The sequence below is a fragment of the Dasypus novemcinctus genome, chromosome 7 (genome assembly GCF_030445035.2).
Source record: "Dasypus novemcinctus isolate mDasNov1 chromosome 7, mDasNov1.1.hap2, whole genome shotgun sequence".
NCBI classification, from domain to species: Eukaryota; Metazoa; Chordata; class Mammalia; order Cingulata; family Dasypodidae; genus Dasypus; species Dasypus novemcinctus.
The window spans coordinates 39,611,079-39,635,444 of record NC_080679.1 but is presented as its reverse complement, the minus strand read 5'-3'; the positions used below and the strand labels follow the sequence as shown (position 1 = coordinate 39,635,444).

At 36.4% G+C, this 24,366-nt stretch overlaps 1 protein-coding gene across 6 annotated transcripts in view; it reads left to right on the top strand.

Annotated features, from left to right (window-relative positions):
* Positions 1–24,366, top strand: part of PARD3B (par-3 family cell polarity regulator beta) — a 1,119,500-nt gene that overhangs the window by 709,224 nt on the left and 385,910 nt on the right. The gene's annotated exons all lie outside the window — the stretch shown is intronic.

The following is a 24,366-nucleotide window of genomic DNA, read 5'->3' as shown; positions in this document are numbered from 1 at the left end:
ATTTGCCATTTGTTAAATGAATTATAAGAAGCACAACTCTTTGACTCCTCTTAAAATTTAGTTTATTATATGGCATGCTTTCTTCAGTATATTTTGCATCTCATTTGAGGCTCTACATTTAAGAAACCAAGTCTTTGAAATGAAGCCAAACATGAATATTTTCTTGTCTTTGTCTCCTAAACCATCTTTATTTCTATTCCTATTTAGCTATAAAACTCTTGGTTCTTTTTAAAAGAACATTTGTACTAATATTAGAATATCTTCATAAAAATATGAAACTAGGAAACTAGTCAAAGAATGGAGCAAAAAAATTAAATCCTTATGAATATGAATCAAATCCATTTTAATTGTTTTAAAGTGAAAATTAACTGAAGATATATGCAAGTAAATATATAATTATATGTAATTACATAAATATTATATGTAATAATAATATATGTTATATGTTAAATGAAGTTTGGCAGTTCCATAGTTACCTCTTCTGAATGATAAAATCTTATCTGCATGATAAAAATTTGTTACTGGCAATACCTTATGCAGACATTAAAACTACTTTAAGGAAGTAAAACTATCTCATCTTCAGATGCAGTTTTTTAAAAAAGCAAAATGTCTCCAGTCATATATATATATATGTATACATACATATATATATATACATACACATACATACACATATTCTTATATTCTAATTTTCCCCAAAGAGTTATCTACTGAATGTGCATTTTTAATTTGTGTTCTTTAAGGACAATCAAGTCTAAATGTTATTGTCTAGGTCTTTGCTTCTGTCTCATTATCTTTTTTTTTTTTTTTTTTTTAAGATTTATTTATTTAATCCCCCACCCCCACCCCGGTTGTCTGTTCTCTGTGTCTATTCGCTGCGTCTTGTTTCTTTGTCCGCTTCTGTTGTCTTCAGCGGCACGGGAAGTGTGGGCGGCGCCATTCCTGGGCAGGCTGCACTTTCTTTCGCGCTGGGCGGCTCTCCTTACGGGGCGCACTCCTTGCGCGTGGGGCTCCCCTACGCGGGGGACACCCCTGCGTGGCAGGACACTCCTTGCGCGCATCAGCACTGCGCATGGGCCAGCTCCACACGGGTCAAGGAGGCCCAGGGTTTGAACCATGGACCTCCCATGTGGTAGACGGACGCCCTAACCACTGGGCCAAGTCCGTTTCCCCTCTGTATCATTATCTTTTAATTTTAAAGTATGCTTCTTGAATTTATGTAGCATTATTTGCCTAATACTATATTATTTTCCCAGACAGGCTGTTTCCAATTTTTCACTCTTAGAAACAGCAATGCACAGAACCTTCTACTGCATAATTTTTTGTAGACAATCATGATTATTTCATGATTGTAAATTTCTTTAATTCCTGAGCTAAATTTTATAGGCTTAAAATAGGCCTTTTCATTTTACTTTTTACTTTTGGGTAAAAAATTTCCCATTTATTTACTGACTTTTATTTTCTGTTGTGAATCAACAGAGCTCTGTAAAGCTACAAATTTCTAAATTAAATATCACTTTTTGAATGTAAAATATTATTCTGTCTTAGAAAGGTCAAAGCTCAGCTCTTGCTCACAGGGGGGAAAGACTATTTTACTTTCTCTTTCCTAACACTAAGTATGTTACTGGCTCTAAAACATATTAATTAATACATGTGTCTTTCATTAAATGCTTAGAAAAATATTTAATTAAACAGGTAGGGATGTTTGGTTTTAAAACAGAGGCAGAGTCTGAACTCAGACTTATTTCCTCATAAAAACTCCTTAACGTTGGTCAAGTCAATTAATCTTTTAAAAACTTCTTTTTCATTTCTTCATTGGAACATTAAAACTACTACACTAGATAGAGAGAGGGCCTAGCTGATTTAAAGCATATTATTACAAAGGTGTCACCTTAAATACTTTAAATACCTAATCTGTTTTTTTAAGACTGAAAAATTGTCCAAGGCTTGAAAATACAATTTCAGTTTTGTGTAAAATTCATCCATCTATCCATCCATCTACTGATTGATTCATCCATTCAACAAACATTTATTAAATGCTTTCTCTGTGCTTCTTCTGTACTCTTCTAAGTAATTGAGATATATTAGTGACAACAGTTAACAATATCTTGTTTCTGTAGCTTACCTTGTACTAGAAATATTCTCAAGAACAAAGCTTGAGAGATTGGTAATAACAAAATAAATTGACACCAGAAAGATATTCAGTATGACAAACACAGAGGTCTATGAATTGTGGAAAGAGGAAGCATGACTGGAAAATCTAATGTTTCATTACCGACGCAGTTTCAAGTGTTCATAGGAAAAGGTAACTAGGAATTCTGTCCAATGATGGCGTGAAAATTAAACTAGAGATCAAATTGGAATTTGACTAACCAAAAGTGATGGTTTCAAGTGAACTGGGGATAAGCTGAGCCAGGGAACTAGCTGGCATAATCTCCACCCTCTTCAAAATTATCTTGAAAGAATAGTGAAAGCCTACAAAGGTATCATCTGAAATTCCTTACAAATTAAACAAGAGCATGCCAACAAATTGGAAACCATTTAGCCTATTTTCCAAATTTGGAAATAATTTTGGTAGCACTTAAATTGAATGAAAATGAGTTATACCAGAAACTTCATTTTCTACTTTAGTAAATCAATAGATACCAATTATCCCAGTGTTTTGTCTGGACCCAGGAAGATTAGGGCAAATCACAAGTAAGTTGGCATAGTCCACTAGCTATAGGCTAGAGGATATATTTGTTAATATAAAATATAATATACATTTAAATAAAAGAGTTTTAAATATAGAGATATATAATATAGAAAGAGTTAATAGTGTGAATGTCTCAATAATGATTTAAAGAATATATTAAAGAATGATAAAGTAAATTTGGTATATATTGAATTGAAGCAAGTTAAACAGGCTTCTTACGTACAGAATTATCCACAAACTTTAATGTATTCTATGTGCATTGTCAGGTCAAGAGTCTCCATGAGTTTCCAAGATATAGCATATATAGCATTTCCCAAATACATTTGATTACAGAACCCTTTTGTACAGGCCAGGTCATAGGACTAGAGCTCCAAGGAATGCCCTAGGCAAAGAGAATATGTGAGTGTTTATGAAGTGTAAAGGTGCTGCGCAGCAATCCAAAGAGGCTGAGAGAAGGATTGCCAAGAAGCTGGGACATGTGGAGCAATGCTGTGACGCGGGTTGGAACCTGACAGAGACACTCCAGGGGTGAAGTGTCCATAGCCACTAAAAAAGTAGGAATAAACTGCAGAGCAGATTCAAAGAACAAGGCTATAATTAGGCATGAAGTAGTTATGGAGTATGATACCAAATTGTGTCTACACTGCAAAATGCCCCAGAAAGAATAGCACATGTGTGATAAAATAACCACTGATACCTTGCCAAATGTCTGCAACTAAAAACCAGTGACTTCCTGTATACACGGTGTAGCAGTTCAATATTGTTTATGAATTCCAAAAATAGATATTGGATTATGTTTATAAACTGGACTGTTCCTCTGGGCATATTAGATTGTATTTACTTCAGAGATTTCACTTTCACTTGATTAAATTATGATTAAGGCTTTGATTGGGTCACGTCAGTAGGACATCGAGTCCCCACCCCCTTCATGAGTGGGTGACTCACAGAGAAAATGACATGGCAGAGGAGTTAGTTGGAGTTCTGGATGCTGGAACCCTAGGAAGTAAACATACAGAAAAACACAGAGGAATAGAGATGGCTCCATAGACATGGCAGAGGCCCCCCCGGAATAGAGAGCCTGATAGTCTACAGCTGACTTGTGGAGAGACCAAAGCATCTCAGCCTGGATAGAAATGAGACCTAGCCCAGCTGATACTGGAAGAAGCTGGGACCATGGCGCCTTAAGAGGAAGAGGAAGGCTGGACCCTTGCAGACATCAGCAGCTATCTTGCTCCAAAACATGGCAACAAAACATGACTGTAAGCTTCTACCCCAAATAAATGCCCTTTACAAAACCCAACAGATTTCTGGTACTTTGCCACAGCACCACTTTGGCTGACTAACACACATGGTAAAGAGATCAGATGCCTCAGCCAGATGTTCAAGGTGGTGATCATGCCTATTAAACTAGTATATGAAGAGGAAAACGAGGAAAACTATTAGTAGAAATTGTTATAGTAGTAGTAGCTGACATTTTTCGAGCACTTAATATCTGCCAGGCAACATTTTTCATAAACAGTAGTTATATCATCATTTTACAGATGATGCAAGCATTTAAAGAGACTAACTTGTATAAAGTGACATAGCTAGTAAGTGGTGGCACTGGGATTTGAACTCAGTCCCATTGAACGTTAATGCTTGGGCTCTAAACCATTATGTTTCTCTGTTTCGAGTGAGGCTTATTAATTTCCTAGTCTACAAAAGGTAAGACTCATTTTCTTCCCTCCTATTAAAATTCTTTCACTCAGGACCCACTCAGATCTTGCCTTGTCAAGGTAGCTATTTTTATTCCCCACTCTTTTTCTCAAATCCTAAAACAATAACCATGGGTGCAAATTTTTTTCAGTATGGATTGTGTACTCCTTTGAGTACCTACTGTGTGAATTTTTTCCCCCAATGTAAACATATTGCAAGCCCCTAGAGAGGCGTAGCTTATACTCCTTTAACACCCTCCTCCCTACCTTATCATATGGCCTACTTAGCTCAATAGTCCTGGAGGCATGCATGGGGGGATGGATGCATGCATGTATGGGTGATGTTAGTGTAACTTGTCTGCAATCTCAGAAATGCTATTGATCTTAATGTTTGATTTGACTGATCTTAATAAATAGGCAGGTTCCCCTTTCATAAGTCAAATGAGTGAATGAAGAAGTGAATAAAAGTGCAAGCAAATGAATAAAATGTGAAATTTTGGTTGCAAAATAGAATAAGGATAAAGATATTTTAGGAAGGTGCAGCATATAGCACCGCACAAACCACAGTAACTTACCTATATAGTTTTGTTCATTTCAAAGAAGGGTGTTTGGGAATATTCCTAAAAGATGAGCATATTTAAGGAGGAGAGTCAAACACAGGAAATCTAGAGGGCCAAGGACCTCAATTTCATTACAGTCACTTAAAGAAGAGTGAAAGTAGTTGTTTAAAACTTAAGAGCTGTAGGCTTTATTTCCTAATTGGAGGAATCTATGAATAAATTAGGCAATCACTTGACATAATTGATTTAGATCATGTGAATTCACTTGCACTGCAAGAGAGGATTAATTAGATCAAATTGTTTGTAACCCCTCCTAGTCTTCTGTTCTCTCACTGACATTCTTTTCTGCCTTTGTATTCCTCCACACCTTCCTTTTGTTTTTGATATCCCAAGTAGTATATATTTCTGTTGTTTAATTTTCATTTATAAGACGTTTTTCCTCTTTTTTAGCAAAAACAGTTGAAGATAAAATTTTCTGTAGTAAAAAAGAGAAAACCTGCATGCTTCTTATTTATGAATTCCATTTTTTAAAATTTTCCATAAATTTGTTTGCACAAGAATAGTTCATAGTCTATGCATAAACCTAGTACCATGGGAATTATTTTCAAAACATGCCTGAACTGCTTGCTTTTATCTGCAGCAACATGAGATTGAATTACATTAGTATAGAGCAATTTTGTTACGTATCAATTGTGGCAAATTTTGAGAAAACTGAATATTTAGAGATTTTCCTCACATTAGGTCTCACAGTATTTAGTAGACATGACAAATATCCCAGAATGATACAAAAATATCATGACTCAAAGAACACAGTTGACTCAAATAAATTGAAAATATTCTACATGGTTTAAATTCTTGGTACAGGCTCACCTATTATAGCCTCATAATTTATGCAAATTTTTAACCACAAAGCAATTTTTGTATTTAGGCTTCATCAAAGAACTTAATAATGCATGTGCAATCTATCTACAACAGCCCCCTTTGCTAAGAAAACTGAGAAATTAATAAAGGTCCTATAGTCATGTGACCTAATTTATACAGTGCCCAGCGTAGCTGCTTGATATTATTAGAAACATGTTAACTCTTAAATGGGCTAAATTAATTAGTCTTTTAGATATCTAAATCTGTGTTCTTCTTTAAAAAAAAAAAAAAACTGTACTTAAAGGCCTTATCTATTGTGATGGTTTGAAGCTGTACAGACCCCACAATAATTTGATCTTGAAGTTAACATGTTCCTGTGGGCGTGGACAGATCCTAAGCATGATCTTTTGGCAAGGACGATATTAACTTAAGATGTGACCCCCCCTCATTCAGGGTTGGTCTTAATCCCGTTACTGGAGTCCTTTTTAAATGGAGGACTAAAAATCCACAGACAAGAAAAAAAAATCCTCAGAGACAGAAGGAGAGGTCCTGGAGAGACAGAGGCACGGAAAGAGGCCCCCGAGAGGTTAGGCCCATGGAGCTGCCACAGCTGAAGAGACGAGGCTGGAGAAGAGGGAGAGAAGAGAGGGTCATTGTTTCCTTCCATGAAACAATGGTTTACACTAGCAGGGAAGACATTAGAGCAGCTTAGAGGTATTCTTTTAGAATGTAGTAGCAATTATGAAGCTGAACTTCAGGGTCTTTTCTTAAAATTCCCAATGTGCTTATACTTTCTGGATCTTAAGTCCAATTGCTAAAAGTTTAAACCTAACATTTTATCACCTAATGATTTTTACACCAGATTTTCTTTAACAGTGTTCATTTTGCTATTTAGCTGTTGATTTTCCTGGGTTTGACATATTAAGTATTGTGTGAGGTGCAAATACGCTTTGGTTTTATTTTAAAGCTAATTCTAATGAACTGAAGTAGTTCCAAGTTCCTTTGTTTGTCTTATTTATGAAAGTACCTGGCACAGAATCCACCAAACATAGAACAGCAACTTTCTATAAATGTTATGAATTTGTATCGTTAATATAAATGCTGATCCACTTATGACTTGTGCAATAATGTATGTATGTAGAGGTTAAATTGTCAATGAAAACAATGTGGCTTCTTTGTGAATGTAAAACATGAGCAGCATTGGGCCCTGCCATGTACCTGATCTCCCACAGCTGAGCTCTGAAGAAAGCATCTTTAGATGCTGCCACTGTGTACCTGATCTTCACATCTGCAACTTGGTGAGACAGCATCTCTTGTTACCTTGATTTGGACACTTAGCCTCAGTACTGTACACTTTTAACCCAATAAATTTCCATTATAAAAGTCAACCTATTTCTGGTATATTGTATTGGCAACTTTAGAAACTAAAACATCTCTGTCAAGTCATAGTTTCCAGGTTGAAAATGTCATGACAAAGCTGTTAAGGACAAGAATTTCTAAAGTCACCTCAGTCAAATTGTCTATCCCACTGGAAAAATATGTGACATGCTTTATCACTAATGGATAAGGCTATCATGAATGAAAGTGATAGCCTTAAACAGTTGTTCAATAAGTCATCACCATGCACTTTTCCAAGCATGTTTTAGAAGGCTCATTTTGAACGTAAAATTCTCATATGTAAGAGAAATAATTACAAAAGCTTATTTGAGAGAATAGACTTTTTTTCTTAAGTTGGTGAGGATATTTATTATGGTTAGTATGTGTAAAACTTAAATTATTCTAAGGATTTGCATTGGACAGCATTGTTCCTTTTTTAACCCAGCAACATGCTAAAATGTTCATCAGTTTGGAAGGTCCAACATTCTTAAAATGGGATTGAGACACTGCTTTAATAATCACTTCCTGTTATACATCTATTATTTGTTGTTCAAGAAAATAAAGGAATATAAAATTCAGAGCAAAGGATTAACATCTTTAATATGTATAGAGCTCTTAAAAGTTATTAGAAAATAACTATTTCAATACAAAACTAGAAAAATACGTGATCAGATGATTCACAAAAGAAGAAATTCAAAAGGCCAATAAATATAAATTATATTCAACCCCACAAGTAAATCAGGAAATTGAGATACTATAATGGCATACATTGGCAAGTTCTGAAATATGCATGTCTGTGTCACAAATACATGGTTGTTGGGTATTTAAGTTGATGCTAGTTTACTGTTAGACAATGTAGTCATTGTACAATACTGCTTAACACTATTTACCTTTTACCCAGTAACTCCATATCTCAAAATTATTCTACCAAAAGTAAACAAATAAAAGATTTTACCAAGATTTAAGTATAATGATTTTTTTCACTGTAGTGTAATTAATTTCCAGCAATTAGGGGGTTAGTGAAAATATAGCATATTAATTTAATAGATATAATAGTCTATGCAGCCAATAAAAATCATCAGACTATTTATTGACATGAAAAATGATAATATATCAGTTTAAAAAAGCAGAAAGCAGAATCTACAATTATATTTGTGTATGTATGTACATATTTTAAAAATGGAAGGGAATTCAGCAAAATGTTAATAGTGGTTTCTCTTTGTGCCAATTGCATGGATAATTTGTACATTATTATTTAAGCATTCCTTTATATTTTAAATCTTCTGTTACAAATATGTATTTATAATTAGACTAAAATCAATTAGCAGTATTAAAATAATTTTAAAATAGAATGAAAAGATAGGTAAACCTTTTCATGGTAGAAAGAAATGGGCATATTTAACTAGAAGAAGATTGGGGTGGGGAGATAGCAAGGGAGTGAGAGCATTGGGATGTATTGACTGATTCATATCATCGAGGGGCTATCACCTGGAAGAGAAGACAAGAATATTTATGGAGAAGAATGATGACATGTTCGTTAATGTTGCAGATTGATTTCAGATCCACATAGGAAGTTCCTATTAACAACTAAAATGTAATTAGATAGAACATTCTGCTGAAATGCTCACAGGACCCTCTTTAGCAATTATACCCATGTTTGGGTCAAAAAGAAAAAGGAAGGAGCAGAAGGCAAAAGGGTGTCCAGTGTTGTCTAAAAAGTACGTCCTGCAAACTTCCACGTTTGTCTCATTGGCCAAGACTGTCACATGTCATCTACCTTCTAGCTAGAAAGGAGCTAAGGAGAAGTAGGTGACATTGGGTCAGCCAGCCAACAGTGCTTGCCATTGCTACTATGTAAAGTTGTGAGCTCCTGATAATTGGATGTATCCAGAGGTGCAAATGGAAACCTGCATGAGTTGGGAAAATTTTCTGAATTCCTTTACATCTTAATCTTTAGGAACTGTTACTCCAATCCTATTTTGATAGAATTGTAAAATCAGTAGAAAAGTGGTCAGAAAGCAATTCAGAGAACAATGTCTTGATTCTTTATCCACAAAGTCAAGCATAGTCAATTTTATTTATGCTGGGACAGGGGACGAAAGAGTCAGAGTTGCTTTGTAAAATAATGGTTCCAATTTTATACCAAAGGATCTGGAGAAGGAACAGTATTTAGGGAAGAGACACCTGAATGGGAAAATTTACCAACAAATTATTTGTTTTCTTCTTCATGACCTAAAACATTGGTTTTAAACTTTATGTCCAGAATTGTTATATTAAGTCTTCTGGTTGAAGCAGACAATTCATCACTATAGATACAGGGCCAAGAGCATTTGAGGTTTACAAGAGCCTACTAAAATATCTAAGATGTGGGGAAAAAATCTTGGCTTCAAAGTATAAAAATAAAACCAGAACTTTGACATTAATAAAATTTATTTAAACACTTCTAAAATGTAACCTATGTCAGTTTTTTTTAATCTTTTTTTTCCTTTCTTCATTGTATTTTTTTATTAGAGAAGTTGTGGGCTTACATAACAATCATGTGTAAAATTCAGGATTCCCCTATACTATCCTGTTATTTAACATCTTGCATTGGTGTACATTTGTTACAATTCATGAAAGCATATTACATTTTATAATTGTACTATTAACTATAGTTCATAGTTTAACTTAGCTTTCACTATGTTGTACAATTCCATGGGTTCTTTTTTAAATTTTTATTCTAGTAACATATATTCAACCTAAAATTTCCCACATTCACATACGTAATTCAGTGTTGTTAATAATATTTACAGTGTTGTGCTACCATCACACTGTTATTAAAACCTTTCCTTCATCCCAAATAGAAACTCTGTATATTTTAAACCTTAATTATTGATTCCCTGTCCCACCCTGTATTCTATAATCTATATTCTGACTCTGAATGTGCTTATTCTAATTATTTCATATCAGTGAGATTGTACAATATTTGTCCTTATGTCTGACTTATGTCATTCAATGTGATGTTTTAAAGGTTTTTCCATGTTGTTGAATATATCAGAACTTCATTCCTTTTTTACAACTGAATAATAGTCCATTGGATGTATACACAACATTTCATTTATCCATTCTTTGGTTGATAGACATTTGAGTTGCTTCCGTCTTTTGACAATTCTGAATCTCAAGGGAAGGGCTGGACCTAAGGGGCCTTGGTTCAATAAAGTACTGATCAAGTTGAGTAAAACAATTAAAAACTGAATGCCCCTATGAACTTCAGGATGCAAATATCTGTTTGAGTCCCTGCTTTCAATTCTTTTGGATCTATATGCAGAGTTGAATTGCCAGGTCATATGGTAATTCTATACTTAACTGTCTAAGAAACCACCAAACCGTCTTCCACAACAACTGCACTATGCTTTCTGAAGAACCACCAAACTGTCTTCTACAGCAACTTCACCAATTTACATCCCCATCAGCAATGAACGAGTGTTCCTATTTCTCCACACCCTCTCCAAAATTTGTAATTTTCCCTTTTTTTAATAGTAACCATTCTACTGGGTGTGAAAGGGTATCTCATTGAGGTTTTGATTTACATTTCCCTAATACGTAATGATGAGTTTCTTTTCATGTGTTTTTGACCATTTATAGCTCTACTTCAGAGAAAGGCATCTTTAAGTCTTTGCCCAATTTTAATTCCAATGTCTGTCTTTTTGTTGTTGCATTGTAGGATATCCTTCTATATTACAGGTATTAAAGCTTTATCAGATATGTGGTTTCCAAATACTTTCTCCCATTGGGTAGGTTGTCATTTTAATTTCATGATAAAGTCCTTTGAGGTGCAGAAGTTTTTCATTTTGATGATATCCCATTTATATTTCCTTTATTATTATTATTTCATTGCTTTTGCTTTGGGTATAAAGTAGGAGAACCATTGCATAATACAAGGTCCAGAAGATGCTTCCCTGTATTTTCTTTTAGGAGTTCTGTAGTTATGACTCTTACATTTGACTTTTGTATGGGGTCCTCCTTTTTTTTTTTTTCAAATAAAGATACAGTTTTCCAGCACCATTTGATGAAGAGACTATCCGTTCCTAATTGAGTGGCCTTTGCCCTTTTGTCAAAAATTAGGTGGCCATAAGTATAAGGGTGCATTATGGCCCCACATTAGTTGACCATAAGTATAAGGGTGCATTTCTGAGCTCTCAGTTTGATTCCATTAGTCCTGGTGCCAGTACCATGCTGTTTTGATTTATGTGACTTTCTAATAAGTATTAAGGTTGGGACATGTGAGTCCTCCAACTTCATTCTTATTTTTTAAGATGGCTTTGGCTATTTAGGGCCCCTTATCCTTCCATTAAATTTGGTGGTGGACTTTTCCATTTATTATGAAATAATAGAATATTACTTCTTCCTTTCCAATTTGGATGGCTTTTATTCATTTCTTTTTCTTACCTAAATGCTCTGGCTAGAATTTCTAGTACAATGTTGAATAATAGTGGTGAGAGTGGGCATCCTCATCTTGTTCCTGATCTGAAAGGGAAAGTATTCAGTCTTTCACCATTGAGGATGATGGTGGGTTTTTATATGTGCCCTTTATCATGTTGAGGAAGCTTCTTTCGTTTCCAAAGTTTTTTTCTCAAGTATTTTTATTAAGAAGAGTGACTGGATTTTTCACAACCTTTTCTGTGTCAATTGAGATGATCATGTGGTTTTTATTCCTTTGATCTGTTAATCCTTTATCAGTTTTATTATTATATTTGGAGTTCATTTAAAATATTGTTTTTAATACAGTTTGTATTTTGAGGTTTTTCTCATTCATAAGAATTTCTAGGTATGCACAAATTGCTAAAAATAAGCCCTATTGAATTATGTTTTAAATCTTTTCAGAAATGGGAGAGGGTAAGAGGGGATGCACCAGAGATGCAGCCTGTTACTCTTATTTTTCTCTTCCTTCTTTATCTTCCGAGGCCTCCAAGAAGACCCTGGCCTGCAGAGAAGATGTTGAAAAATTGTTGTCTTTGAAGTCACTTTGGACTTTAGGTGTAGTAACTGTCCATTTTTCTTATTAATGCTTTCTCTTAGCTCAACCTTGTTCAAAATTCTTAGTATGCCTCTCAATACACTACTCCCTTCCAAAAAGATAGTGGATATTTAATTTTAATATGTATTTGTAATCATCCATTCTGCAAAAAGGAGCCTGATTTAAATGCGCTCATCTCATATATCGATATAAAATACCAGATCAGCTCACTAAAGTGTGTGCACAAGTTTGTGCATCCCATTAAAGTGAATGGTTATATGCTCTGACTTGGAGAGACAGCACATAAACCCCAAAGTTAATATCCTCTAATAAACAATGAGTCTGGATGACAAGTTTGCAAAATCTATTACATGCTAGCAGCCCTGGTTTTTCCCAGCTTGCATATTAAACAGATGATAGTAGATTCTAGACAGAAATATATAGGGTATTATATACTACAATTCATGCCAGAGAGAAATCTTTTGATAACACTTATTACAGCCAAGAACAGAATACACTCCCCAGCCAGAGACCAAGTGCCAAAATTAATTCATGCAAGAATAAAATGAGTTGGCATCTTAATGTAAAGTCCATAAGCTCTAGGGGAAATGAACATGGAAATACTGGCTAGTTTGAGTTACTTCGTTTTTAGGGTTATAGTTCAATTTTGACCTGGCCAGTTAACTTTATAATAATAAAAACTGTTGTGTGATTGGAGAGTATGTTTTTACCCAACACCATCTTATATAGATGCCATGAAGAGAATAGAAATATTTTCAGTAATGCAAGTCCTGCATATACGTAGGATGTGGCAGGCTTACTTGTCAAATTCATAGGTGTATTAGTCAGCCAAAGAGATACTGATGCAAAGTACTAGAAAGCTGTTGACTTTTATAAAGGGTATTTGGGATAGAAGCTTACAGGTACAAGACCCTAAACAGTCCAACTCAAGATTACTTCCTCAAACAAAACCTGTTGCCATATGTTGAAGCAAGATGGCAGGCGACCTCTGCAAGAGTTCAGCCTTCCTGTTTCCTCTTGGGCTCCATGGGCCCAGCTTCTTCTGTTTTCAGCTGTAGATTAGCATAGGACTCGTCTCTCTTCCTGGGGCTTTAGCTGTTTGAGACTGCTCGTTTCTGTCACATGGCAGGACTGAAATGACCAAGTTCTATTCTCGTCCAATATACAGAAGTTCTATTCTTCTGTATAACATCTTCTGTGTGTCTTCCTGAGCGAGTGTCTGTTTATATAGGCCACCAAGGGGCAGGGACTCAACCCTGAGTCATGCCCTACTGATGTGGTTGAATCTAAGCCCTAATCTTAACGTAATTTAATTAAAGCATCTCAGCTGAATCTAATAAAATCAAAGGGTATCACATCCAGAGGAACAGACCATTTTACAAACCTAATTTCTCTTTTTGGAATTCATAAATAATCTCAAACTGCCATATGAATCCCAAAAAGACATTACAATCTTCAAAAATCTTTAAATCCTTTCAATTAACAATGCTAAGTACAAAATCACACCACAGTTTTACAAATACAGTTTCTCTTGGGACAAAGTCCCCTCTGGCGGTAGACCTGTGAAACTTACAAAAGAAGTTATCTGCTTCCAGCATACAAAGGGACAGGCATAAGATAAACATTTGTATTACCATAAGGAGAATAAGGGAGGGAAATATGTATCACAGGTCCCCAAAAGTCCTGAAAACCTGCAGGGCAACTCCTTTAGATTTCAAAGTCTGAGAGTCTTTTTTTGTTTTTTTATGTACCAGGGCTGGAGATTGAACCCAAGACCTCATAAGTGGGAAGCCCACACTCAACCACTGAGCCATATTGGCTCCCCTGAACTGGCTTTATCATTTGTTTTGCTTGTTATTTGTCTTCATTTCTAGGAGGCAGTGGGAACTGAACCCAGAACCTCTCATGTGGGAAGGAGGTGCTCAATAGCTTGAGCCACATTCACTGCCCTGAGAGTCATTCTTAAGATGATGGTTTCTTCTCCCTGGGGCCTCATGGGGGCCCACCCTTTCCACAGGCTTGCCCAGTGACCATTTTCTTGGTTTTACCCTCATCAATCATCTGGGTGATGACTGAGCTCCAGACCTCACCCTCCAAGAATATTGGGGTGATGGCCACTCTTTCTCCAATCTCTAGGGTACAGTCTCAACTCCCTTAGCACAGTGTAGTGACAGCAACATTCTCCCTAATCTCTGGCATACAGGCCCAACCATCTCAGAATAGTGAGATGGTGACCTGGCCTTCCCTAATCTATGGAGGACAGGCCCACCCCTCTCAGAGCAATGAGGTGTAGACCTCATTCTCTCCAACTCTTGGGTAATGTGCTCCACCCTCTCTGTAGCCTGAGGTGGCAAAACTGTCCCTGAACATCTGACTGGAACATCTACCCTCTTTAAATGCCAGGGCAAACTCACACTCTCTACACATAGGCCCAAGGAGATATCTTAATTCTAGACCTTAGCTTCCATGGTTTTCTTCTTAAAGCTGTTTTCCCTTCCATCTCGCCCCTCCATGTCCCTTTCAGTCCAGGCTAACAGTGGTTTTGTTCATACAGCCGTTGCAAAAAATTTGTTGGTTTAGTGTGTAGGAAGCAAGGGTCCAAGCCATCAACAGTAAGACTTTCCACAAGTCTTTCCTGGATAATTGCATCTTCAATCCTGCCTTACAAGTTCCAAGTTTAGTTAATTCCTCAAATGGGCACTATCATCTGGGGACTTTATTTCCAGATTCAGAAGCTTGGAATTTCTGAAATCAGTTTCTGGTTTCTTTGTGCCCAACAGTTCCATTATCAGCTTATCGCTTTCCTCTAACATTTTGCCTTAAGATGCAAGGAGAAGCCAGGCTGCATTTTCTACATTTAGTTTGGAAATCTCCTTGGCTAAATGTCCCAGCTCATAACTTTCAAATTGTCTTCCATGTAAAGTCATGGGTACCAGTTTGATATTGTTTATAAATTCCAAAATAAATATTGGATTATATTGGCGAAATGCTCTGTCCCTCTGGGCATATTAGATTACATTGGATTCAGAAGTTTCACTTTTACTTGATTGAATAATGATTAGGACTTTTATTGGGCCATGTCATTAGGACATTGAGTCCCTGCCCACCAAGGGGGGCAGGGACTCACAGAGACACCACACCACAGAGAAGGGAGGTTGGAATTTTGAGCTAGAAGCTGGGAAGTAAACACAAGGGAGAGAATAGAGCAGCTGAGCCTGGAGAGAAACAAGCCTGGGGAGAGAGACAAGACTTATTCCAGCCTACAGCTGATATTGGAAGAAACTTGGACCACAGAGCCTTAAGAGGAAGAGGAAGGCACTTCGGCAGTCATCTTGCTCCAAAACGTGGCAACAGACTTTGGTGAGGGAAGTAATTTATGCTTTATGGCCTGGTAACTCTAAGCTTCCCAATCCACATAAATACCCTTTAAAAAATCCAACAGATTTCTGGTATTTTGCATCAGCACTCCTTTGAATGACTAATACATCAGGGGTCAATCATGCTAAGTTCTCTGCAACTTTAAAACATGGATCGCCTTTCCTCCAATCTCCAATAATAGTTTCATCATTTCCTTCTAAGGCTTTATCAGAAATAACTTTAGGCCCCATATTTTTACCAAAAGTCTCTTTAAAGCAATCTAGGCCTTTTGTCTCAAGCATCTCACAATTCCTCCAAAAAATTTCCCTTACTTGTTTATAAAACCATTCCAGCATTTTTGCTAATTGCAAAAGCATGACTCTTCTCTCCTGGTACCAAATTCTGCATTAGTCAGCCAAAGGAGTGCTGATGCAAAATACCAAAAAGCTGTTGGCTTTTATAAAGGTCATTTATTTGTGGTAGGAGCTTACAGTTACTAGGCCCTAAAAAGTCCAACTCAAGGTTACTTCCTCACCAAAATCTGTTGCCACATGTTTAAGCAAGATGGCAGGTGGCCTCTGCAAGGGTTTAGCCTTCCTCCTTCCTTTTGGGCTCCGTGGGCCCAGCTTCTTTTGATTTCATGTGTAGACTGACATAGGGCTCTTCTCTCTTCCTGGGGCTTTAGCTGTTTGAGACTTCGTTATTCTGCCACATGGCAGGACCAAAATGACCAAGTTCTCTCCTCTTCCATATCTTCTGTGTAATAGCTTCTTTGTGTGTCTTCTTGAATGAGTGTCTGCTTATATAGCCCACCAAGGGGGTGGGGACTCAACCCTGAGTTACACCCAACTGATGTGGCTGAATCAGAGCCCTAATCTTAACATAATTTAATCAAAGAATCTGAGGTGAATCTAATAAAATAAAAGGGTGCCACACCCAGAGGAACAGACCAGTATACAAACCTAATCCCTCTTTTTGGAATTCATAAATCATCTCAGACTGCTCCAATAGGTGACATACAGCTTGATGGGTTAACCACTAATACATTGAATGATTGAATCAGGATTCAAAAAGATCTCAACAGAGAGAACTGATGAGCTGCAATTCAGAAGATTAAATTTAATAGGGATAAATGTACATTCCTTACTTGGTTTCAGTAAAAAGCTACTGCCTCCTGTCTTACATTCAATTCATTTCCACACTGCAGCCTGGGTGATCTTTTGAAAACATATCTGATTATGTCACTTTTTCTCTGAAAGTCCCTTAATTGCTTTTTAGTGCTCTGAGGATATAGACAAAATTCACTAAAGTGGTTTTCAGGGTCCTCTGTGACTGGCCCTTCCTTTCTCATCACACTTCCCTTATATCAAACACTCAGCTGTATGGAATGTCTTTGGTCTCCTTATTATGTATTTCCTTGACCATCCTTTTTTCATTCAATAAGTATTTATTGAGCACCTGCTAGTGCTAGGCATTGTTCTAAGCCCTGAGGATAAAGCAGTGAACAAAATAAAGCTCAAGTTGTAGGCACTCTTGGCTCCCTGGTGTGGTGGTTGACGTTCTTCAGCAGGAGAGTTGCATCCAGCGTCCTTGTGGAATCTAAGCCCCCTCTTGATATAGATGTGGAGTGGACACAACCATTCTAAGGTCCACAGGATGGAGGAATAGAGTATGGATTAGAGTAGACTAACTGATATTCTATTCATGAACAACTATGATTAGTAATGGAAGAAAATGTGACATTGGTGTGGAGAAAGTGGCCATGGTGGCTGCTGGGGGTAGGGAGTGGGAGGAAGAGATGAGATGTGGGGGCATTTTCAGGGGTTGGAGTTGTCCTGGGTAATGCTGCAGGGACAGTTACCGGACATTGTATGTCCTCCCATGGCCCACTGGGTGGACTGTGGGAGAGTGTGGGCTATGGTGTGGACCATTGACCATGAGGTGCGGCAGTGCTCAGAAATGTATTCACCAAGTGCAATGAATGTCTCATGATGATGGAGGAGGTTGTTGTTGGGGGGGAGGAGTGGGGTGTGGGGGTGGGGGGTATATGGGTACCTCATATTTTTTTTAATGTAACATTAAAAAAATAAAGACCAAAAAATGTTAAAAAAAAAAAATAAAGCTCAAGTGCAGATGAAGTTCACATTCTAATTGGGGATAATATCAGGCAGTGATAAGTACTATGAAGAAAAATGAAGCAAGACGAGGAGATAGAGTGTGATGGAGAGCCAGGGTTGAGGGCCTCTACTTTAGATAGATTGGCCAGGGAGGGCCTCTCAGATAAGGTGACATTTATGGAAACGTAAATGAAGAGCTAGGAGAGTGAGCTATACTGTTTTCTGGAAGAATAGCATTAGAAGCAGAGCAAAGTGCATGTTCCAAAGCCCTGAGGAGGGGATGCTGGCACTTTTGAGGAACTACAGTGAGGTCAGAGGGGGTGAAATTCAGGGAGCAAGGGGAGCATTATGCAGGATGAGGCTGGAGAGGCCACCAGGGAACAGCCCAGGCCGGGCTTGAGGGTCACAGTGATTTTTTGGATTTTATTCTGTATGTGATGGGGAGGTTTTGAGTAAAGGACAGGTGTGATTAAGATTTTTTTTTTTTTTTTTGGTTTGTTTTAGAAGCATGGCTTCTGTGTGGAAAATAGACTATAAGGAGTAAACGCAGAATCCCAGAGATCAGTCAGGGGTTATTACATCTGTCAAGGTGAGAGATGAAGGTAGCTTCGACCAGGAGAGTTTATTAACACTTGCCACAATTTATTTGTGATGACTTGTGTGATATCAACTCTGCTGGTACAAGGATCATGGCTGTCTTGCTCCCTTCCACAATCCAAGTACTTAGCTTGGTGTCGGACACGTTATTGGCCCTCCCTAAGTATTACTTGGATGAAGAAGATGTGGTTCAACAGTAGTTATACAAAAAAGACTTCAGGGGTTTTCACTGACTGCATACTTGACAAGCCAGCATTATCCCAGTCGGGTTGCCAAAAAAGTTAATCCTATCTTAGATTGCATTAAAAAGCTGGGGGAGTAGGATGAAAAAGTGAGATGTGAGTCCCAGGTTACTCTATGCTGCTTCTACTATATCTATACTATTGACTACGTACCATTTTTCCTTCTACTTTATTTTTCTTTTCTATTAGAGGCATCTCTCTCAGACAGAACAAATGCTTTCGATTCATCTGATTCCTTCTGCTGCTTTATTCCCATGTTCAATCAAATTCTCTATGATGCCACTTTGATTTATCTTTTCCCCCCTTTTCCCTTGCTCTGACACCATGTGAACAGTGGTCCATTTCTGTCCTTGCTCATCTAGGAGCTTCAATATATGAGACAAAACCTTATAGTATGACAAGGAGAAATACACAAATCTTAAGTTATGGTTGAAGATTTCAACACTCTCAGTAATTGATAGAGCAAGCAGACAGAAAATCAGTAAGACTAGAGAAGACTTGAACAACTCTATCAACTAACAACCTAATAGACATTTAGAGAACACTCCACCCAACAACAGAAGAATACAGATTATTTGCAAGTGCACTTTTAACATTTAACACAATAGACCATATTCTGGATTATATAAACCAAGTCTTAAACAGTTTAGAAGGATTCATTTACACGAAGTGTGTTCTTTCATCACAGTTGAATAAAATTGGAAATCACTAACAGAAAGATCTCTGGCAAATCCATAAATATTTGGAAAATAGTGTATGTCTTAATGACCCACAGATAAAAGAAGAAACCAAAAGGAAAGTTATAAAGTATTTTGAACTGAATAAAAATGGAACCACTACATATCAAAATGTGTGTGATGCCAGTAAGGATAAATTATAGCACTAAACTATATTAGAAAAAGAAGAAAGGTCTCAAATCAATGACCTCAGCTGTCATTTTAAGAAAAAAGAAAGAGTAATTTCAATCCAAATTAAATATAAGACAGGAAGTAAAAATCAGAGCAGAAATTAATGAGTTGGAAGAAAATAAAGAAAATCAGTAAAGGCAAAGGCAGATAGTCTGTCGGGTATGTTATTTTTAACTTATTCTTAGAGCTCAGGATTGAGTTTCTGACTTTTTTTGAGAAAGACAGCATTTATTGGGTAGATGGCTGAACAAATGAATTAATGAATTTATGAAGGCATTATTTTTTCCAATAGTCTTTAATGAGCTTAAGACAATAATATAGTAACATATAAAACTTTAGTTGGTTTTCTTAGTGTAGGATTTGAGATCCCCTAAGTCTAATGGAAAAAGAGAGGGGATTTTTAAAATGTGTGAATACATGAATAATTGAGTAATGGCAATGGGAATGGACTACTCATTTTTACCCTATGTCATCCTGGCTGGGAAATGCACTATGATATTAGAAGGAAATGTCAGCTGCTGAGTTCTAATAATTAGTTTATTGTCAGAGCAGCAAGACATACAGGGAGGAGCAGGGCTTTAGGGGAAAGCTTACTAAAAGAGATGGTGAGATGAGCATTCAAATCCTTATATTGTACTAATTCTCTAGTTCCTTTCTCATCAAAAGCCTTGTTTTTGTTGTTGTTGCTATTGCTAAAGAGATGGAAGGATTTTTCAACATATAAAATATCACAGTGATGAAAACTGAAAGTCTCTCTAAGAGGAAAGAGTAGGTCAAAAAGGCATGGATATAAGAAAACACTACCAGTTAGTGCAATAGTGGTTCACAGTTGCCAAGGAGAGAACTAAATTTACAACATGAAACAGTCTACATTCCTTAGAAATTCTGGAAATCAGTCAGTGGCACAGAAATTGATCTGCTAAAGAGAAGAAAATTGATTCTTAATATTGGCAACTACATCATTTTTTTTACATTTCTGAAGTAACAGCTCTTAGAAACAAGTTTATTAACCATTACAGAATTATATGATATTTAGTTTCCTAGAAAATGATCCAAAGACAAGTATTTATGGTCTCATTAGAAGATGCATTTTTATTGTCTAACATTAATTTCAAAATTTTACTCTTTATTATGTCAAAGATATGGAAGTCAAAAATTACATGTAATGGAGTCGTCTTTGTAAAAGGCAAGCATTGCATCATATTTTAGTGCTGCTTTGCATCCAAGTATCTCAATATGAAATAGTGAGAATTGGGGCGCATTTGCATATTCCCCATTTGTGACATAGTGTCGGCATTCTCAAAAAGAATAACTGTAGCTGTTGGCAATTTTTATCTGAAGGTATTTGTGCATGTTAGCAATATACCATCTTCTGTCAGCATAAGAAGAGCATATGGGGCCCATTAACTCACCAAATATGCCACTGTTCTGCAAATTGTTATTAAGTGAATGCAGTCCCTAATAGTCACTTATGTTATAGAATGTGTATCGAATGCTATCAATAAACAAAGAGATTGTTTTTCCCCAGTGAAAATGCTTTGAAGTGTGTAAGAAGGCTTGACAAAAGGATAAAACATCTTAAGTGATCACTATATTAATATAAATGTATCCTAGTGGGAAGCCATTTGATGTAAATAGTATATGCACTTTAGTGTTTGCCACTAACAGGTTCTCAGAACACCATATTTTACATAGATTCCCACATACACACGCCATGTTTTCTTTCTTTATGGTTTCTCTCAATTCCAACAGTGAAAATTGGGTTGAAATTAAGTCAGAAGACACTGTACCTTTATCCATACTATTTTTAAAAAGATGTCATCAGTGTTGAGAATTTCAAATTAGCTTCAAAGACTTGCACCTAGATAACTAGAAACACAGGCCATCTTGGTACTGTGTTTCTCAAACAAGTCTTCCTGAATCAGAGGGAACACCAAGAAATCAGCAAGCATCCAAGACAAAGAATGTCTTCTTTATTTAGCACCTTACCGTAATAAAATCAAATACTGTCCATCGCTCTTGTGCTGAATACCAGAATGTTTGAGGTTAGTATACAAATCCTATTATTTAAATAAATCTAGAAAGATCTCAAGGTATATCCTTGGTGCCCTCTAAGTATTTAATAACAGTTGCAATAAAAATGTCTGTGAATTGCATCTTCAGAAGAACTCAAACACTTCACTGATCTCTCTTCCATTAATGTAATATCCCTTTAAGATAATTAAGAACAAGTAGTACTAGTCCTAGGGTAAAACTAAGGGATAAGAAAGGCAATGTGATAGGTTCTAAAAACATTTAAAAAAAATTTTTTTTTTTTTTAAGTGACAGAACCACAAGAAACTTAGGTTCTTGCTCCATCAACACTCTCTTATTTGTTGCTTTTGGTAATTTGCTGTTTTAGAACAGAAGACCTTTCCCACATCATGCTCAATTCATTTTTCAATCTCTTGTAAATGAGCCCTTTGTTTAGAACATTACCCATGTCTTATTCATATTACCACAATGCCAATTGCTGTGCTATCTAAATATTATGCTGTGAAACTACTAGACTTAAACTCCAACCCCGAGAGAGAACTTAACAGTAGCTCTAAGGTAAAATGAGTTGAAAAGGAAGTTGGGTATTAATTATGACACTTGTCATTAAAAAGGAAAAACTTGGCAGTATATGTAATTTCACCTCATTTTCTTATTTGGCTGCTGTTATTTAAATTTCTTTTCAGCACTAAGCATGTATTTAAACAATGACCATTCCCATTTTAACCTTTTACATAAAATGTGTTCTATTAAGTCATTATTGTCTCCTCCCTTTCCTATTATGATTATTCATTTATCTTCTTTTCTGAAGAGAGGCATTTGTGTCAGTGAATATTTTTGAGAAAGACCCCTAATTTTTATTCCTGTCACCCACTTGGATTTTCTACACTATGTTTAAAAATAGTTCATGTTAGTGTTCAAAAGAATTTCAAATTGTCGATTAAAATAATGATAATTATTCCTACAAGGAAGAATAAGTTAGAAGGTACCATACTAAGATGAATGTAACTGACAAATATGAAATATTTAAATTGGCTTCATGTTTGTGAGATAATTTATGTCTGTTAAAAAAAATTATAAGGTGGACAAAACAAAACAAAAACATACCATTGTATGAATCTGTTTTTCAGAATGGCTCCCCACAGTAAGACTATACTGTATTTCCTTTAGAAGTGAACTTTTCTTCCATTACAATATAAATCAGGAGCCAGGTAAACTGGATGGTAATCCTGCCTGGGAGTGTCAGATGATGAGTCCATGAGATAACATATGCAAAGAAGTACTCAGTTTAATCTAAATTTCTTTTTTAAAAAAATTAAAAAGTATATTTAAAAAAAAGTACTTGATGCCCTTCCTGAAGCATAGAATGCTCTCAGTTATATTCTCCCTCTCCTCCTTTATAATCCTAATAAGCAAGTTACTTCATAAACACCACTGCCATCATAAAATCAACCATTTTGTTGCTCTCACACTTACATTTATTAATTGAGAAGTATATGCCTGGCACTGTACAAAGTGCTTTTTGCATTTTCTCATTTAGTTCCCACAACTCCCTGTGTACTTTTTTTAAGTCCCCATTTTGTACATGTGGAAACTAAGTCTAAAAGGGGCTCAATAAATTGCTTGGTAGTTCTGGGACCAAAACCCACACCTTTCCCATTATTAGCCATCATGTTATTCTTTACTTAATTTTTCATTAATGACGATAATAGCTAATATTTATTAAGTATGTACTAAAGGATCTAAGTACCTTACGTATGTGTACACATGTAATCTTCCCCACAACCCTATGGTGTAAGTGATATTATTTTATATTTGAAGAGACTGAGGCACGGAGAGTAACTTGCCCCAATGCACCAAGGTAGTAAGTGTCCAAGCCAGGATTCTAACTCAGACAACCCCCCGCACACCCTACCCCTCATAAAATGGAAATGAATATTTTAACTTGAACCAACTAGAATTGTAGATTTCTGAACATGTGGAACAAAATCACAACAAACACGTGCAATATTGGTTATTACAGAGAGATTTCTACTAATAGGGCATAATCAAATAAAAATAGTTTTCTCACATATGTGTATTCATGTGTTTCCTTATATAACTCATGCTACTGATACCCTGAAAATGTCTTGGAAACTCTCCTATAACCATTGTCACAAGTATAATGGAGTAGTGAAGATTGCCAGTTTTAAGTTGTGGCTCCTCTACTTCGTGTACCTCAGTTTCTTTATATGTAAAGTAAAGATGATGATACTTATCTTTCTAGGTCATTATCAGGATTCAACAATTTATGGGATATAAATTCCATAGGACAGAACTTGTATATTACACGTACTCAGTAAATACTAGCTGCTCTTATTATTATCATTTTCCAGTATTTTGCTGCTCTTATTGTAGATTTCACCGTAAGATTTTTGAAACCTAGGAAAGACAGAACATGGTCCACAATTGGAGTGTAATAAATACTGACTGATTAACCCCCAAATTGGAAATGCAAAGAAAAGTCTAACAAGATATATAAACGACTGATGATAGGAAAATTGTAGACATGTAGTGTTTCCTTTCCACTTTGGGAGTTTTTTTCCCAGGCTATGGGTTGTTTCCTCACATGGATGTGTTCGTCAGTATTCAGATGGGTATATGAAAGGAGCCTCTGTGGATCTCAGAAAGAATTCTGCATGGCGCTCTCCTCTCTGGTACTCTATCCTAAAATGCTATGTGCCTTGGTGGCCCTGGATACCCAGTCCCTGCCCTTAAGCTAGGGATACCACCATGCTCTGCTTGGGTTTCCCCTCCCTGGGAAACCTGGGAACTTTCTATAAAGAGTAGGCTGGGCAATCAGTAGTCACTCTCGGTCATTGTCTGATTTCTAATGTGTTGAATATCACTGGTTCATACATTTTGTCC